Source organism: Anser cygnoides, chromosome 2, assembly GCF_040182565.1.
Source record: "Anser cygnoides isolate HZ-2024a breed goose chromosome 2, Taihu_goose_T2T_genome, whole genome shotgun sequence".
Classification (NCBI taxonomy): domain Eukaryota; kingdom Metazoa; phylum Chordata; class Aves; order Anseriformes; family Anatidae; genus Anser; species Anser cygnoides.
The window spans coordinates 129588879-129605535 of record NC_089874.1 but is presented as its reverse complement, the minus strand read 5'-3'; the positions used below and the strand labels follow the sequence as shown (position 1 = coordinate 129605535).

The 16657-nt window shown below is 43.0% G+C and overlaps 1 protein-coding gene across 1 annotated transcript in view; it reads right to left on the bottom strand.

Annotated features, from left to right (window-relative positions):
- The window catches only part of KCNB2 (potassium voltage-gated channel subfamily B member 2), a 195948-nt gene extending 181324 nt beyond the window's left edge, over positions 1-14624 (bottom strand). The window contains exon 1 of the mRNA XM_048077005.2: positions 14163-14624. The gene's annotated coding sequence lies outside the window, so the exon portion shown is untranslated. The remainder of the gene's footprint in view (positions 1-14162) is intronic.
- Positions 14625-16657: the final 2033 nt, after the last annotated feature.

The window sequence follows — 16657 nt, the reverse complement described above, 5'->3', positions numbered from 1 at the left end:
CAGAATCTGTGGATGCCCCATCCCTGGAGGTGTTCAAGGCCAGGCTGGATGGGGCTTTGAGCAACCTGCTCTAGTGGGAGGTGTCCCTGCCCATGGCACGGGGGTTGGAAGTAGATGGTCTTTCAGGTCCCTTCCAACCCAAGCCATTCTGTGACTCTATGATTCTATGACTGTATGCCATCCCCCAACTCATCAGAAAGGCTCTTTGTCCCACCTATTAAGCCACTGCAGGGACATGACTTCATGACAGCAGTCAGCAATCTCAGTTTTAGTAAAGTTTAAGTTCATCCCCATTCATTGTGCACAATGTTGCAACGAACTCAAGTGCATCTGTTCACCACCAAGCTTTGAATATCTGTATGAAACAGGAAGAAAACCCACCCACCACCTCTACTATGGTTTGTTATCTTACACAGTGCTTAAATACTAACCTATCAATAGTATCATGCCCCCAAAAGAATATTAAGAATGCTTTGATAGGCTTCTTTTACAAAGTAGGAAAGTCCTCAGTAATTTCCATGAGTTGATGTCTCCTCCTCCCCTTCTCAGCAAATCAACAATTCAACAGTCTGCTCCTTCTTTTGAAGAGAAATAACTGCAGTGTTAAAAAAGCATTTGATGTGAACAAGAATTTGATCCTCCTTGCAGAGTAAGCAAGAAGGTTGTGATGAGAGGGATTGTTACCTATAAATATACCAGGGGTAAACACCAGAGAGGGAGAAGACTATTTTTACTAAAGGACCATGATGGCACAAGAACAAATGGATAAAAACTTACCATGAAAGGAAGATGGAAATCTGAAAGGGAATTAGAAGGTCACAAAGATCGGATCCTCACTAGAGAAATGAGAATCTAGAATAATCCTCTACCAAAAGTACCGAGCAAAAATCAAAGAATTATTTCAATATCGTATCTGACATTGTCAGATTTGTTGTATACTTATGATGAGGTTGACTATGTTCCTAGTATAAAATTAAAAACACTAGACCTTATTACATCTAAACTTTAAAAGGTTTTCTCCACCAGCAGATAAACTAATAGTAAGGCTCAGCCCCATATGATATAGGTATTAACAGACTTCCATGTCCAAAACCATCAGGGAAAAGGAAAGTTCCCTATAAAATTACCCATCAGATGTAATATTTACATTCATAGATTTTCTATTTCTTTTGAGTACATAACACACTGCCTTGTTAACCCCCATACTGGGGACAGCCCAAAACACCTCCCTGTTCTCAGTTTCAATGTCAAGGTGAACCTACTTCAGACAAGGGCCAAAAGATTCTGCCTCTTCACATTCTGCCTCTATCCATGCACTGTAAATCTCTCTCCAGATCACCCAATGCACCTCTCTGCCTATTTACATAAGGGTTTAAGCCTGTAACATTTACCTTCATTCATTAAAAAGATAATCTGATAACTTCACTTGCAAAGATAAATGTCATATCAAAACCAAAGCGCTGACATCGGTAGGTTTACATAACATATATTCCTTTCTGTTGTGTGGTGCTTTGTATGTTGTTCTGTTTTGTTTTGTTTTTATTGTCTTCCCCTGAGGCTCATTTTTCCTCTATTACCCTTCTCTGCTTTGCCTTAGATGAAAGGGGAAGATGCAGGAGGTGGAGGGTACTTCTGAGCTGCAGCAAAGGTAGCTCCAAGAACCAAGTACCATGGGGCCTGCTGTCACTGTACCAAAAGAGTACAGCATGAATTAGCACCATAACCCAAGCCCACTCAGAATCAAAACACAACAACTGCTCTTCTGCACCCCAGTAGATGGGGAGACTCAGGTCTTTGCAAGGTCTCTTCACTTGAGCATCTCCTAGTGGTCTGTGATGGTTTATATGTCTTCTGACATACAGACCGTCACGTTACTAAGCAATTGTAAGAGGATATTTCTCCACAAAGGAAATACTTACATTTTTTTAATGAAAAATCTTTTCAGACTTTAATGCATGATGATGTTTCTCCTTTAAAAGATGTCTTACATAACAAAACAAAAGAATTTAAGAAATTCATAGAGAAGTTCTGTCACTCTCCATGAAATCAGTCAAGTCTTCAGGCAATTTCTGCACAGCATCACTCATTTATTCACTATTGAATCTCTGGGATTTATTCTCTTTTCTTATTAATATATGTTTTTCAGTATTAACAATACAGAGTAAAACAGTAGAAATCAAGTGGTTGATCTGATTAGTCTTACGTTAACCATACCCTCATTTGCTTTTCTGATTGCAAAAACTAAAGATATGCAAGACTAAGCATTGTTTTAGCTTTTATGCAGTGTAGTTACCACACAGATTTGTTAAACAATGCAAAATTATAGTGTCACCGATACTGGTCTACAGCTGATAAAACATTTTCTGATTTGACAGTATAATTATTGGCTGCATCTCCCTACTTGAGGAACTGTGGCTTTTCTAAAAAGCTTTAACACTCCTGGTTAACTGTGGTCATACCGAAGTCAGCTGTGAAACACCATTCAGTTACTGGTTAGAAGACTGGATCCAAGGTGCTATGTATGTACCAAGGTATATACCAGCAATCACAACATGCAGCACTTTGAAAAAAATCAATAATAATAATAATAATAATAAATTCTCAAATTAAAAATCTTGAAAAGTAAAAGCTCTTTTTGCCTTTCTACAGAGCTCCTTTCATTGAAATATATACAAGCCTTGGACTACATAACTTTTAAGAAAATCCTTTTAGTCTGCTTCCTAAGTCTCTTTCTTCACATATTTTATTTACTGCAGATAATTTTTTAAAATGTCTTCCTGTGCAGCTTTTTTCCCCAAACCTGGACTACAGAGTGTCTCTAACTGTGTCTTTAACAAAAATATAATCAAAAGCCTCTACTTCAACTACATGACACATTTAACTTTATAATCTACTTTATGAATTTCACATAAAAACACCAGATCTTTCATTATAACAAAATTATGCAATCAAGGTTATCTTTACAATTCATTAAATAGCTATTCTGGCTTTTAGCTGCTGTTACTAACTTTTCAGACACTGCAATTTTTCTCCTGAGAAGGTTTAAAATATTTTGGGGTTAAGTTTATTGCCTCAACCTTCTGGTTGTGTGCAGATCCACCATACACTTTTTCCACCCTAGGAAAGTGAAAAACACTACTAGTCCTCCGCAGATGATGCCAGCCTGCTGCTTACCAGTGCTGCACAGCCATCAGTAGAGGACATGAATTATAACCACAAATATATACTAAGAACAAAGCACAATAAAAAGGAGTTTCCTTCCTTGCCAAAATGAAATGACTTTGCAGGAAAATACCAATAACACTGAATAAAACTCTTCCAATTCAAAGTCAATTATTTGCATTAAATAAAAGTGAAAAGTGCAAGGACTACTACTCAAAAACCTATAGAAAGCCAGAATGAAGGTTAAGTTTCTTCCTCCACACCATATGCATGCAGATTTTAATGGTGTGATTTCCCCACCACCAATTCGTTCTGCATTATATGAATGGGTAATTATTTACCATTTCATCTTTCTCATTCAGAATTTGGCCTTTGATGTTATTTAGCATGGAAACCCAACACTATATGCAAAATGATGAATTTCCCCTAGGGAGTTCTCACTGTCCTACCTGAGTGCTTCCAGGGTACTTGAGAGTTTACCATCTTAATATCACTATCAGGTTATTATTACCCTTACTTTATGAGGGAGAAATGCAGGATGCATGAAGTATCCAATAATTTGGCTGCTCAAATGTGCCAGTTGCTTTTTTTCAGAGTCTTTAATATTTTTATCACATTTGATGGGTGCATCCACATGAGCAGATAAAACCCTCCAGCAGAGGAACTCAGTTGCCTGTGCTGTTACATTGCTAGGACACTGCCTGGCACAACACAGTCAGGACTCTCCCAAATAATTTGCAAGGATGGCTGGAGAGTCAGCGTGCTTCAAGGTCTGCTCCCAGTAAGTGATTTGCATGCAGCCGTCTGCTTTGGAGCCTACATGAGTTTAACCGCACGGACACAGGTCACGATGCCAGCTGGCCTGAGCAGCACTGGGACCCATCTACCAACTAGCCAAGCTGCACCCCACATGAGCAAGAACTTGCTCCAAAGAGATTCACATCCAGGCAGCGGAGTGCAGTGTCTCTGGAAACATAGCCTGGCCCCCAGCACAAGGAAATTAAAAAATTGTTAATACTTCTGAAAAGTTTTGTATAATTGAGATGTCAGGTAAAGCTGGTGTCCAGTTCCTTAGCCATAAGCTTCCCACATCACAGCTATCACATTTCTGTTCTTTGTTTCAAAATATGAAGAGCTGCAATTTCTCAATGGTGAGCTGAAGGATCTTTATTAATAGTTTTATCTTAACTTCAGTCTCCAAAAAAATGGGTGAGATCATAGCTAAAACTCTGAAGAAAAAAACAAACAAAAAAAACACTCAAATGAGGTGCTCATTATTTTAATTTCCCACCCTGATAGGAGTCACATCTCAAACAGTTAAGAATTGGTAAGCTGAAAGCATAGAAGTCCACCTGGTCTAGTGGGAGGTGTCCCTGCCCATGGCAAGGGGGTTGGAAGTAAATGATCTTTAAGGTCCCTTCCAACCCAAACCATTCTGTGATTCTATGAAACATGTCAAAGAGACAGTAATCCTAAGCATCGTATGTATTTCTCTGAAGACACACATCCACATGCATGAATGGATGCATGCATGCACAGCAGGGAAGTTGAGCTTTGATTGTTCAAACTACCACTGACAGCTGTGTCTACACTTAGATTCAAGTCCTCAGAGACAAGGAAATGAAGGGGGAAAGACAGCCTCAGCCCATCTCCCTCATGACTGAGCTTCTCTGCAAGCAATGTCTGGCTCATGCCAGACCATGACCATGGCCAGGGCCATGGCAGAGGCTGTAAAAGAGCAGGGCTGTTTCCTGAGCTAAGTCAAAATTGGAGCTGTAGCCTTATGGGCTTTGTTATGGACAGATCGGACTGTGGAAGGTAAGATTTTACTTTGAGAATAAATCCTGCAAAACCAGCTCTGTGTTGTTACTATGGCTAACTGGACTAAGATGATGATTATTTCTATTTCATAACAGACCTCACAGACGATCTACTTTTGGCATCTAAAAAATTAAATAATGGCTGTATGAAGTCTGAGAGATCTACAGGAAACATTCAAAAAAGATGAGGCCTTTTATAGATGAACTTTTCAAACCAATGAAATCAGTCTGTCTGCTAGCTCCCTGTTCTCACCATCTTGAGCACAGAAGTGTCTTTTAGATGGATGAGCTGAACTTAACCAAGGAGCATAATGCTCAGGGGCTTTATATATTCCTTAAGAACCTTGTATAAGAAAAGCCAGACAGAAATAGGTAAGGAGACAGAAGACAGGAAAAGGAGAAAAGGAGGTAGAGTATGTTTGTAAAATCTTGCAGTCACAGAAGCTTGGTAGTTTTGGTTTTTCTGATTTTTTAAATACCATAATATCACTATTAATTACTTACTGTAATTGTCCTCCAGTAAAGCGTTGTCCTCCAGTAAAGCGTTGTAGGTGGGCCCTAGCCTCCGCTAAGGGTGATGTGGACAAGTTTAAACCAAAAGGCTGAACACCCTCGACAGCACTCAGTGTAAATTTACCTCAAGATTCTTACAGGATTTGGGCCTCGAGTGTCCCTTTTTGAGTAGTACCTCAAAGAAGAGCTGAAGCTGAGAGCTGGATTTGAAGCACCATTCTCAAGAGGGTGGTGAATGACTTGGCAACCTATCATCCCACTTCGGATGCCTGTACAGCCAACACAGACAAGAAGTTATGATGAGCAAAGCAGGCAATCTCAGTATGTCCCTAACCCCTTAGGCTGCTATTCAAATCCCCTGAGCTTTTAGACACCCTATCAGTGATGAAAGGATGTTATCTCAACTACAATATACCACATGGACCAAATGCGTATACATGCATTCAGCACTAACAGACCTCATCTTTTCATTGATTTTTGGCTTTGGGCTTATATTTCTACTGCATTAAAAATGCTCATGAAGGTAGTGCACAGGAATTCCAGTGCCCTCCTTGTGTTTTGGGGCACCTGATATACTCTATAACGTCTTCTCAGTCTGTCCAAGTGCTGAATTAAGATCATCACCAGCCTTTATTCCAGGCTAACTCTGCTTCTTTGTCTTTCTGTATCAGTAACACTCTGCCGTTTGTGCTCCTGACAAGTGTGGCTATATGATCCTCGAAAACAATGCTGGTGCGTTCCTGCTCAGTTTACAAAAACGGCTGCATTTTCATCACAGCCCAGGTTGAAGCATCTTGTTTAGGATGTGGTTGTCTGTGGTGCCTGCACTTCACTATTGGTGTTTACAGCTGGTTGCTAAGTACTGAGTTGCTGCTTTTGCCAAAGGTACCGTCTTTCACTACATATTTAGCCTTCCCTGGAAATTTTAGAGCAGATGAGCTGTCACAGCGAAGTACAAGGCCGAATGGCAGATCATTTTCTTTAATTTTAAACAACCAGATATTACAGAAATGTGATTATGTAAGATCCTCATTTCAGGGCTAAATCAGACTGTATATTTATATCCTGGCTAGCACTCTGGATCCGTAGTTTTGATCACTGCTTCCATACAGTTCTTTAAGGATGTACAAATACTATATGCAGGATATAGTAACAATATTAAATACATTAATATTAATAAACCAGAACTTTGAATTGCAACTTATCTAATAGTTGATTTTTTTTTTTCATTATATTGCAGTGCACTACAATGATGGAGGAGATTTTTAACATGTCCATTGTTCTTTCGGGAGGCACTGTTGCAACCAGTTGACCTAAAACAACTGGTTTTAGGGCTACTCTAAGCAAGTTATCTTATACCACCCTTCAGTCTTCCATTACTCCCTACCAATAATAGTGCTGAAAGCACTGAAGAACTTCACAGATGTCTTTTTGTTCTCCTGACCAAAAGCTTTCACAATGCGGTACTGAACTATGATTCTGGGTTTCTAGGCAGGAAAATATTATACTGTAGACAATATTACACTATATATACGGAGAATGATGTTTGAGATAAATGTGGTAAACTGAGAAGCATCAGATTTTAACCCTTTTTGAATGAAACTGCTTCCAAAACTATAGCCATGGCATTTTATTCAGAATTCTACTACAATGTTTACATTTTCTAATAAACATGCAACCCCACCATCCCATCTACAATTAAGGAAAGCATGGTCATATGTGGCTTCTTTGGAAGTGAAAACATTTGGGTTCAATTTCTGCCTCTGGAAAAATTTCACGTTGAGTCATTTATAAGTGGACAGTTCCCTAATTCAATCAAGCAAAATGGTAGGCCTAGACTTACTTAGACAACAGATAGGGAGAGATACATCCAAATTTTCACTTAGAGGTGGGCATATTTACTCAAGAGATGCTTGTCTCAATCCAGACCCAACAGGAGTACAGCCTACAGTCTTACTTCTGGTGCTTCACAGAAGCACTGAAGCTGGAAAAAAATGATTCAAGGCTTGGATTTTTGGGTGACTCAATTCTGACAAGTGCCTTTGTACACAGCTGGAAATGTCCCCAAGGTCATAGCATCAGCAAGTCTTCACAAAAAGCTTTTATCATTAAAAATTAAGATATATGTCAGCATAGGCTTGATTTGGGAGAGTCCAACCCTTCAACATTTTGATGTCTTAACTTATGGAATGTCTCAAAACAAACCCAAGCTAGTCAACCAAAGTTGTCACAAGAGGCCTGTGACAACCTGTCACCTTATTTTGCCATGTGCTCATCTGGAAAGCAGAAAACTTTGATTCCTGACCTTATCTGAGGGGGTTTGGTTCCACTTACTGCACAAAGGTAGAGTTGCATTAGAGATCAAGTAAGGGAGTGCCATTCTTAGGAACTTCTGTTTAACACTGTAGAGACATTACACTGCATTTTCATAATGATTTTTAGTCTTATCGTGAGTGGAAACAACATAAGTTTTGTAAAGCATAATGTCAAGCCTAAGGGCAGCAGATACCAGAAGTATAGATATTTTGACCCAATAATTGACCTAAGAATGGAAAAAAGTGAGCACTCACTATCATTCATGACCCCATGCAACAATGCTAATTGCTGTAATCATGAAATTAAGAGACAAGAAGAATTTTTTTTTTACAAAATTGCCACAAAAATATTTTATTTACCTTTCTCAATCCAAAATGTATTTTTTTTAAAAAAGCCACAGCATCCTCCTAAAGAATGTGCTTGACCAGAGCCATTAGTTCAGGTTTCTAATATTAGACATGCAGGACCCAAATTCAAAGAAGAGTGTGGGAACCTCTAGCGCAGGATTAACACAGACAGAAGGAAAAACTCTTAACGCCCATCCACCCTCAGTGCACAGTCAGGATCAAAAGGGAGACAACTCGTCTTGACGTTCTGTGCCTGGAAGCCTCCTCTTACAATCCCAGCTCTTCAGAAGACCAGAACAAGGTCCAGTCTATAAAATGCTCCTGGAGATGGTGGCAACAACCCATTCATGTAATTGCCTGATTGTTAAATATTTACTCAGGGACTATGTTAGTCCCTGGGGAGTCAGCCCTGTGGTTCATACTTTATAGCCTACTGCTGCTACCACAAAGACCCAAAATGGCTGCATGGATGGAGACCACTCCCCTGTTCCTACTGTGTAAGAATGAAGCAGAGCAGGTTAGAAGGGGATCAACCATCAATCTGTAGCTGTGGGCTATGTGCAATTCTCTGGCTCAAGGAAATCTCAGATTATCAGAGGCGAAACATTTGTTTGCATCATGTTAACCTAAGAAAGGCCTAAAAGCTCATCTTCCCACTTCTGAGTGAGTAACCTACTCACTGACCATCTTTGCTTCTGCTAGGTGATCAGAGCAGCCAAACATTCCCACCCCTTCTTTTCTTCAAGGGGAGCAGAAGATTCTGAGTTCTGCTAGAGCTACTTTAATGAAATGAAAAAATAGGGACTGAAGTGACTAACTGTATGTAGCTAGACTTGTCCTAAATAAAAATTCAAGCAGAAGGCCTACCCACAATGAAGGTGCTTGCTCTAGTCAGCAATAATGAGAGTGGAAAAAGCATGAGATGGAAACATTCTAGAAGGCAAGACCTTCTAGATGGCACTACTGTCAAGGCAGATCAACTTTGTATGCTATTAATCTCAGTAACCGCTGGATGAGCACGTACAACAGTATCATTCATAGCTTCGTTATTTCAAGGCTAATTAGTCCAGTTCACTGTTTTGAGTCTGCTTAAATACATTAGTGGGATTTTTCCAGCTGCTGCGGCCTGCCAACACTTTCTGCTCAAACTGTCCCAGGATCTTTCTGATATATTCAAATTCACACTGAACGTATGGCTGTAAATTTTGGTAGGATTATTCAGTCACCTGAGAATACATCCAGTTGAAATGAGATCATCAGCCTTGCAGGTAAACCAAAAAATTGCACTTTAATAGAGCAGAAGACACAACTGAAACCTCTGTGAAAAGCAGCATTGTGGCCTCATTTTGAGTTGTTGAGCTTGGTTATTATTTTTATCTTCATTTACTTAAAATACAGCTACTTTTCTAAAAGTTAACAATTGATGAGATACTGTGAAAAACTGTTTTATGAGCTGCCTCAAGACGTCTTATTAATGTTCTGAGGTAAATGTATTCTGTATTTGGACTGTACTGCCATAATTGATTTCTCTTTCTTAACTTGTTAGGCAATCAGGGAGAGAAGCTCATCTCCAGTGTCAAAGAAGATTATGTTTGAGAGCTTTGTTCAGTTAATTATCAGCACAGCTTTGCCTTCACTTCCTCGTTACATTGTTATACCTAAAGAGCTGATGTTCATTTCCTAACTAGGTAAAACCCGAATATGATGGCAGCAAGAATATCCTGCCATAGCAAGCGTGACCTCCCAGGCCGGCGGAGAGGATTCTCCTGCATCACACGCCAGTGCTGTGACAACAGGGATGTTTGGCCCCTCTGTCTGGACTCAGACCACATCTGCCCTTGTGAAATTTCTCAATATACCGTGGTCCTACTGTTGAGGTACTATGAGAGGTAAATTGGTAGATTGCCATTGTTCCTTGTAAAGATGGCAGTTGCTGCTTATCACAGACTACTCCTAGATACTTGGAGCATTATGCATTATGCCAGCATTACATATATTATTTATTATCTAATAGATTGTTGGTTCTGACTCTCTTGCTGCTGCCAGCAGTGATGCTACTAACTACTCTTTATAGTCATCCGGAGGAGGAATAGGGCCGTATAGAAGCTAGATATTTAAGTCAGAGCTGATCTGCCATTATAGCTAAATATAGATTTCCTGCATTAAAAACAAATAAATTAAAAACCTCACAGATTTTAGTGGCCTAAGACTTTTCCATTACTGCTTTCTTACTGCTCATGTGGTCACCATAATTCATGAACAAGAGCATTCAAAACAGTATTCATTATTTACTGATCGTGCAGCTAACGTCCTCATAATTTCAGTGCTAGTGAAAAAGTAGCAATGCAATTGCTCAGCTTACTGCAGCCCTCAAGCCTGGGAAGAAATGATGTATTGTACAATAAACAAGTGAACTCTAACTTCGTGAAAATGTCGGTGTGTGAGTTGCACTGAAGTTTTTGTATGTACTGTAACATACATCACGAAGGCTTAAAAACAGAACAGTCTTTGCTGTCTTTCCACCTTTAATGGAGAATACAGACAGCTTTAAGCTTAATATATTTTAAATATCTTGACTGATACGTATTATAGTTAAATCTTTAATTTACTGACTTGTAAAGCTAACTGGGATGGTCTTTATACCTACAGCTACCAAAGATAAGAAACTTCCAAACTCTGTTTAATAATAATAAAAAAAAAATTTCCTCAGCTTCTCTGTTCACCTTTTTATATTTAATCATATGATTTAATATATTTACATTTTACTTAGATTTAATTTGAGCATCACTAAGCAGTCTATTTATTAGAGCTTTTGATAATATCCAAAAATGTATTCCCCGGAAGAAAACTAAAAATAATGAAATTCTTTCCAAATCCCTTCTATGTAGATGGAGAATTAATAGGTAAAGAAACATAGAATGCTATGAGGCTGCACAAAAATCTACATTTATGATAGGAAAAAATCCAGCCTATAATGTCCCACGGAATTTATTTTCACAGTATCCCACAGAGCACTGTTGTATGTCTTAGAGATCTCTGTAATTAAAAATTATAAAATTTATTTTCATTAACAGTTAAAATTATGGTTAGGAAGTAGACACTCATTTCTACCTGCTAAAATTGAGTTAAAACCATATGTCCCAAAGATTTATTATAAAATCAAAGAAATTAAATACTCAGTGTTACTACCTCAACAATAATCACAAGAGGAAGATGTTAGTTACTTCTGAGAAATCAAAAATATTTTCTCATAAGTTGCTCACATCCCGATAAGAATAGAAACAGCACAATCCCCCCAAAGTGAAAAACAGACTATTTTTATTGTGCATCCAACTTCATCTTACCCAGACAGCTATTAGGTTAAAAACCTTATTCCCAAAAATGAAAAAAATCCCCCTTTGTAATAATATAGAAAAAGGAAAAGTCCTTGTAGAGGAGGTCATTATTTAACTCCAAGGGCTGCGAGCATACTGTTGCTGGGTCAGAAGGAATTATGCAATAGCACGATGAGTTAATAGAAATGACCCCAGAAAATGCATTAAAACAAAACATCATTTTTAGAATGTGTGTGTGTCTACCCAGCTGAAGCCAAATTGGAGTGGCTCACAACTTTAAGCGTTTCCCTTTCTGGCTCCCAGCTTTCCCTCCTGGGTTCTGCCTGTGAAGAGCAGCAGGTCCACGTTCTGAGCAGCAAACACCTCCAGAGGGGTCTGCAGAGGGGTCCCAGCCACTGTCCGCTTTACCAGACCCCTCATGTCTCGTTCACCAAGACCCCTTTCCCCTAAACCATGCAGACTGGCGACCAGACAGCCCCTCCCCAGTGTGCTGTTTATGTAAGAACAACACGCGGAGTAAAACACCGACTGCAATGTCCTCCAGCAGGTAGCTTTAAATATAGCGGTGCCTTGGAAAGTACCTGCACATGTACTGACGTGAAGCTCAGGGAAGTCACATAAGATCAAGATTTTCCTCTAAAAGTCACAGTAGCAAGCTGATTGGCAAAATCCCAAATGCTGGCAAGAAAGCTATTGCGAATCTCTACTCCTCGCCTTGCCTTGAATGGCAAGCCAGAATTTGCCAATTAACTTGCACTTAGAAAAAAAGGCTGAGCATGAATAAATAAATACATATGATGTGGCATTGTTACGGCAACAGTACATTTCATAATGCTGAAGCCAGTGGAAATGCTAAGAATGAAGCATGCTACTCCAAATATCACTTCTCCCTCATCTTCAACTGAGGATGTTTTCATTTTCACTCTCTGCATATGTTTGAATGAGGCCAACCTGCTGAGCCCCAGTGACAGCATCCAGCTGAGAGAGAAGGAGGCTACAGCAATTTGAACACTGTTGCGGGAGCTGCATGTGGAAGCATCATAAGAAATAAAAGGCAGCTGCAAGTTCCCGTAAGGCTGGGCTAGGAGACTGTTTATCAGTTCTTGTTTGAATGAAAAAGACAGCGGCATTAAGAACCTGCAACAAACTTTTTTTTTGTGTGTGTGTGTGCACTGAAACTCATCCCCCTGGCAAAGATTTCCAGAGCTTTTACAGTACATCTTAGGTGATCACAGAGCAAAACAGATCTCATGAGCAGCGTGTGCTGACTGACCCTGCTACCCTGAAAGCTTCTAGTCAAACTGTCTGGCAGGAGGTTCACACCCCAAGCTTGGTAGGACATTGAGGTTTCAGACTTTGCCCAGCCTCTAAGGCTCAGTGCTAGCTCTGCACTAACTTGGATACAACTTGCTAGCAGAGCAAACTTGAAGGCTTATTGTTTTTAAAGCTAAACCTCACCAGACATGGCTTTTCCTACTCCTGAGCCTGTCCAGCCTCGCTGCTACTCTTCCTCTTCTAGACCAGCCCTGGCAGCTCTTCAGGGCTACAGGATGGAGTCGCTGAAGTCTTTCTTTTAAGTGTCCTTTTAGTAGCCAGGTCTGCCTGCCTATGGATTTGCTAAGGAATGTTGCTTCCACCTGATGCTACTGACACTTCCCTTTTTATACAAACATTTGAAAAGTGACACTTTTGGCAGGGAGTCTAGAGATGGTCCTCCCTGCGATGAACTAAAATGTCCAAGAAACTGCAAAACATACCACTTATTTATATCTTAATCATTATGTAACTTGAATGAAGTCCAAGACCGACTATAAATATGGTCCGTACATAGGGTATAAACAACGGTCTACCTTCACACAGGCACTGAAATACAGATAGGATGTACTGAATGGTTTGTACAAACCATGCAGTGAACATGCCCATTTCTACAGACGCTTGAGTTTTTAAAGCCAGGGGAATGACAGCATGCTACATAGCTACAGAGAGAATTTATGCCAGTATATTTCAGGCTAGCACAATGCTACAGTTCTTTCAGCTTTGGTAGTGGGGATTTTTTCAGTCGCTGGGTGCACGGGGTAATTCAAATGACAGTTATCTACCGAGCCGCTCAGGGTTTATATCATCAGGTTCCCCCAGCGCTATTAGAGCATCGGAAACAAATGATGAGCCTTTATCTTTAAAGCTCACCCACGGCAGAAGGTAGAATACTACGAAATGTCACCCCCCCCACCCCCCCCACCCCCATTTAGCAGCTCCGAGGGAACAAAACCACAAGCCACGGTTTCCGAAGCTCTCCGGCGTGAGGGCTACACGGTTCTCCCTCACACTGATCCAAGCAGCCGGGGAGAAAAACGCGTTCCTGAGCCTGCCTGCTGCCCACTGAAGACCCCGGGGCCGGGGTCGGGGTCGGGGCCGGGGCTGGGACCACCCCATCGCTCCGGGGGCTCCCCGGGGCTCCCCGGCGGGCCGGGCACCGCATCCCTCCGGGGGCCAGCCGGCAGCTCTCGCCTCCCTCGCAACTCGCATCAGTGCGGGAGGCGTGGATGACTCGGTGTCTCCAAAAAAAAAAAATAAAAAAATTATAATGATAATAATGATGAAAAATAAAATCAAAATAAACCCAACCCGCATCCCTCGGCGGGAGGAAGGAGAGATGCCCCGCCGCTTACCTTGCTCCGCTGGCGCCCGGGGCACCGCCGGGGGCTGGAGGAGGGATTCCCCGGCGCTGGCAGGGGCTGCTCGGGCTTCCCCGGGCAGTGCGCGGCCACCAAAGCCCCGGCGAGAGGTTTGTGCCGGTCGCTGCTTCCCGGGGAGGGCTTTGCTCTACATTCCCGGCTCCACATCACCGCCCCCCCCGGCACGGAGAGGGCTGGGGGTGGAAAAACCGCGGCAAAGGCATCTCCCTGCTTCCCCCCCCCCCCCCCCCCCTCCTCCGGAGCTGACAAGCCACCGACCGAGCGGCGCGGCGAGCGGCTGGGCTGGCGGGCGGGGATGGGGGGGCCGGCAGGGAAGCGCTGGTGGAGCCGGGGGGGCGGAGGGGAGGCGGAGGGGGGGGGGATAAAAGCCGAGCCCGCGCTGCCCTCGCCCCGCTGTAATCCCCGGCTGCATGCGAGCTGCCGCCGCGGCCGCCCGGGTCTGCGGCTGTGCGCGGCGGCGGCGCCGGGGAGGGCTGGGGGGGCCGGGGGGGCACGGCCGATCCCGGCCGGGGCAGGCGGGGAGACCCCCGGACCCCCCCTCCCCGCCTGCCCCCACCCGCGCAGGATGCGCACACCGCCGCGCCGCGCTCCCGTGCCCGGCCCAGGGTGGGGAAGGGGGAGCGCGCACACGCCCCCCCCCCCCCCCCCCCCCCCCCCCCGCCCCAACTCCCCCCTTTTAACCCCCAGGCGGGTTGTGCGCACACATTGCACGACCCCCCGGCAGGGGATGCACACGCACACAGGTTCACGCTATTCCCCCCGCAGCAGAAACACCCCCCCACCCAGCACTGAGCCCCCTCTCCCTGCACGCACACCCACGCCGCCATCCCACCCACGGGGGATGCCCCACGGGGGGCACTGACGCCCCCCCCCCCCCGGCTGGCCACCAGCCGCCCGGCCTCGCTGTTGGGGTGAGGGGGTCCTGCCAGGGGCTGAGCCCCCCGGGTGCAGCCTGCATATCCTCGGTCAGGACCCCTCGCAGAGCCGGGGGTCGCTTTCAGCACCGCGTCTTTGATGGGGCAGCTGCCTGCCATCAAGGCTCCTGTTCTCCCACCGCCTCGCCTGCCTTCCCATAGGGTTTAATAGTTCTTCTTTATTGCTTTTTAATGGGAAGTCCTTTATCATTCCCGATAATGTGAGGAAGTCTGTCTCCCTCATTCATTGCTACCCCTCTATATTTTAAGGATGGGATTAGAAAGCTGCTCTCCTTTTCAAGCTCTCCTCTCTTCCCTGGGTTTCATAACAGTTCCTATGTCACTTTGCCCTCTGCACTGTGTTGCTCAGGCTTCATCCCTTCCTATAGCTCTGAGGTCCTGCCCTCGGTGTTGCACATTTCTCTGCTGGGATGAAGGCTTTTACAGAGCTTCTCAGGTTCCGTTTTCTTTTATTTATTTATATATTTTTTTAAGTCAAAGACCTCCTAAATCTTTTGAAAACCCTCCAAGAAACAGATTGGGCAGTATTGCCACCATAATTTCAATTAAAACCAACTAGAAATTGGGTTAAACTTTGAATGTTCATTTATTGTCTTAATTTCCCCTCATTTTATTGGCTTCCTTGACCAACAGCTTAGAAACAGAGATATGTGATTTTTAAAAAAGGTCAACCACCTTTTGCCAGCTGAGATTCTGACATTTTCTGAAGGGGTACCGCAGCCTGAGGCAGGCTATTTACGGTAGTCCTAAGTGGTGCTGATTTCAGGTTTAATTTTCTATGGAGATAATGATTTGTGTTGAAACCTCCAGCAGAATGCACTTTGTCTGAAATCTGGACATTGGTGAGGCAGACATCTGTGCCTATGATGGTCACCCTAGTCTACCGTAGGGGAAGTTCTCTTCCTGATCTGGTAGGTGGCAAGCAAAGCTCTGCGAGTGTCCATTCCTGCCTGTGCCTACCAATGAGGTCAATCACCAATTAAAATGTAGGTGTCTGCGTATTCCATATGTTCCGCCACTCCTCTGTGCCCCCCCGTCTGTGTATCACTTTACTAATATTTGAACCCACAGATCATTTTCAGCTGAATACGAGAGGTGGGTAAAACTCTCAAAGACAATTAAATTCCTACAAGTTCGAGAAAAAGAAGGCAGTCAGGGGAAGAGGCTCTTTACACATCTTTTTGTGCCCAGAGCGTGGTGAAGGTGTCATCCGGAGCTCAGGTGGTGTTGCATACCTGAAAGTCTGCATGTATATGTCACATCGATGAGAAAGGTTCAGCTGGAGCTTCTGTCTTCTTAGTCACTGCCATCAGTAAAGCACACGGTACAGAGCTGTAGGAAAAGTTCATTCATTTGGATGCTCATGAAATACCAGCCTCTCAGGAGCTCCAGTGCTCCGCTACTGCTTTTCATGATGCAGTGAGTGGCTTTGAAGGCCGGGCGTGTTTTATAGAAGCAGACAATGTTTTCATAAGATTTTAATAGTTGAGGTTTTGGTAGTTTTATAAAGGGAGATTCTGTTATTTCTCTCTC